The sequence below is a fragment of the Pan troglodytes genome, chromosome 3 (genome assembly GCF_028858775.2).
Source record: "Pan troglodytes isolate AG18354 chromosome 3, NHGRI_mPanTro3-v2.0_pri, whole genome shotgun sequence".
Lineage (NCBI taxonomy): Eukaryota > Metazoa > Chordata > Mammalia > Primates > Hominidae > Pan > Pan troglodytes.
In genome coordinates, this window is record NC_072401.2 from 44869764 (window position 1) to 44873260 (window position 3497).

Consider the following 3497-nt stretch of genomic DNA (forward strand, 5'->3'; position numbering starts at 1 on the left):
CTTACACTCCCACCCAATAATAATGGGAGACTTTAACACCCCACTGTCAACATTATACAGATCAATGAGACAGAAAGTTAACAAGGATATCCAGGACTTGAACTCAGCTCTGCACCAAGAGGACCTAAGAGACATCTACAGAACTCTCCACCCCAAATCAACAGAATATACATTGTTCTCAGCACCACATCGCAGTTATTCCAAAATTGACCACTTAGTTGGAAGTAAAGCACTCCTCAGCAAACTTAAAAGAACAGAAATTACAACAATCTGTCTCTCAGACCACAGTGCAATCAAACTAGAACTCAGGATTAGGAAACTCACTCAAAACTGCTCAACTACATGGAAACTGAACAACCTGCTCCTGGGTACCTAATGAAATGAAGATAGAAATAAAGATGTTCTTTGAAATCAATGAGAACAAAGACAAAACACACCAGAATCTCTGGGACACATTTAAAGCAGTGTATAGAGGGAAATTTATAGCACTAGATGCCCACAAGAGAAAGCAGGAAAGATCTAAAATTGACACCGTAACATCACAATTAAAAGAACTAGAGAAGCAAGAGCAAACACATTCAAAAGCTAGCAGAAGGCAAGAAATAACTAAGATCAGAGAAGAACTGAAGGAGATAGGGACACACACACAAAAAAACCTTCAAAAAATCAATGAATCCAGGAGCTGGTTTTTTGAAAAGATCAACAAAATTGATAGACCACTAACAAGACTAATAAAGAAGAAAAGAGAGAAGAATCAAATAGACACAATAAAAAATGATAAAGTGGATATCACCACTGATCCCATAGAAATAGAAACTACCATCAGAGAATACTGTAAACACCTCTACACAAATAAACTAGAAAATCTAGAAGAAATGGATAAATTATTGAACACACACACCCTCCCAAGACTAAACCAGGAAGAAGTTCAATTCCTGAATAGACCAAAAACAGGCTCTCAAATTGAGGCAAAAATTAATAGCCTACAAACCAAAAAAAGCCCAGGACCAGATGGATTCACAGCCTAATTCTACCAGAGGTGCAAAGAGGAGCTGGTACCATTCTTTCTGAAACTATTCCAATCAATAGAAAAAGAGGGAATCTTCCCTAACTCATTTTATGAGGCCAGCATCATCCTGATACCAAAGCCTGGCAGAGATAAAACAAAAAAAGAGAATTTTAGACCAATATCCCTGATGAACATCGATGCAAAAATCCTCAGTAAAATACTGCAAACCGAATCCAGCAGCACATCAAAAAGCTTATCCACCATGATCAAGTTGACTTCATCCCTGGGTTGCAAGGCTGGCTGAACATACACAAATCAATAAACGTGATCCAGCATGTAAACAGAACCAAAGACAAAAACCACATGATTATCTCAATAGATGCAGAAAAGGCATTTGTCGAAATTCAACAGCCCTTCATGCTAAAAACTCTCAATAAATTAGGCATTGATGGGATGTATCTCAAAATAATAAGAGCTATTTATGACAAACCCACAGCCAATATCATACTGAATGGGTAAAAACTGGAAGCATTCCCTTTGAAAAATGGCACAAGAGAGAAATGCCCTCTCTCACCACTCCTATTCAACATAGCGTTGGAAGTCCTGGCCAGGGCAATCAGGCAGGAGAAAGAAATAAAGGGTATTCAATTAGAAAAAGAGCAAGTCAAATTGTCCCTGTTTGCAGATGACATGATTGTATATTTAGAAAACTCCATTGCCTCAGCCCCAAATCTCCTTAAACTGATAAGCAAATTCAGCAGTCTCAGGATACAAAATCAACGTGCAAAAATCACAAGCATTCTTATACATTGATAACAGACAAACAGAGAACCAAATCATGAGTGAACTCCCATTCACAATTGCTTCAAAGAGAATAAAATACCTAGGAATCCAATTTACAAGGGATGTGAACGACCTCTTCAAGGAGAACTACAAACCACTGCTCAATGAAACAAAAGAGGACACAAACAAATGGAAGAACATTCCATTCTCATGGATAGGAGGAATGAATATCGTGAAAATAGCCATACTGCCCAAAGTAATTTATAGATTCAATGCCATCCCCATCAAGCTACCAATGACTTTCTTCACAGAATTGGAAAAAACGACTTTAAAGTTCATATGGAACCAAGAAAAGAGCCCGCATTGCCAAGACAATCCTAAGCCAAAAGAACAAAGCTGGAGGCATCATGCTACCTGACTTCAAACTATACTACAAGGCTACAGTAACCAAAACAGCACAGTACTGGTACCAAAACAGAGATATAGATCAGTGGAGCAGAACAGAGCCCTCAGAAATAATACCACACATCTACAACCATCTGATCTTTGACAAACCTGAGAAAAACAAGCAATGGGGAAAGGATTCCCTATTTAGTAAATGGTGCTGGGAAAACTGGCTAGCTATATATAGAAAGCTGAAACTGGATCCCTTCCATACACCTTATACAAAAATTAATTGAAGATGGATTAAGGTCTTAAATGTTAGACCTAAAGCCATAAAAACCCTAGAAGAAAACCTAGGCAATACCATTCAGGACATAGACATGGGCAAGGACTTCGTGACTAAAAACACCAAAAGCAATGGCAACAAAAGCCAAAATTGACTAATGGGATCTAACTAAACTCAAGAGCTTCTGCACAGCAAAAGAAACTACCAACAGTGTGAACAGGCAATCTACAGAATGGGAGAAAATTTTTACAATCTACCCATCTGACAAAGGGCTAATATCCAGAATCTACAAAGAACTTAAACAAATTTACAAGAAAAAATCAAACAACCCCATCAAAAAGTGGGTGAAGGATGTGAACAGATACTTCTCAAAAGAAGACATTTATGCAGCCAACAGACACATGAAAAAATGCTCATCATTACTGGCCATCAGAGAAATGCAAATCAAACCACAATGAGATACCATCTCACACCAGTTAGAATGGCAATCATTAAAAAGTCAGGAAACAACAGGTGCTGGAGAGGATGTGGAGAAATAGGAACACTTTTACACTGTTGGTGAGACTGTAAACTAGTTCAACCATTGTAGAAGTCAGTGTGGCGATTCCTCAGGGATCTAGAACTAGAAATACCATTTGACCCAGCCATCCCATTACTGGGTATATACCCAAAGGATTATAAATCATGCTGCTATAAAGGCATATGCACACGTATGTTTATTGTGGCACTATTCACAATAGCAAAGACTTGAAACCAATCCAAATGTCCATCAGTGATAGATTGGATTAAGAAAATGTGGCACATATACACCATGGAATACTATGCAGCCATAAAAAGGGATGAGTTCATGCCCTTTGTAGGGACATGGATGAAGCTGGAAACCATCATTCTCAGCAAACTATCCCAAGGATAGAAAACCAAACGCTGCGTGTTCTCACTCATAGGTGGGAATTGAACAATGAGAACCCTTGGACACAGTGTGGGGAACATCAAACACCGGGGCCTGTCATGGGTTGGGGGGAGTGGGGAGGGATA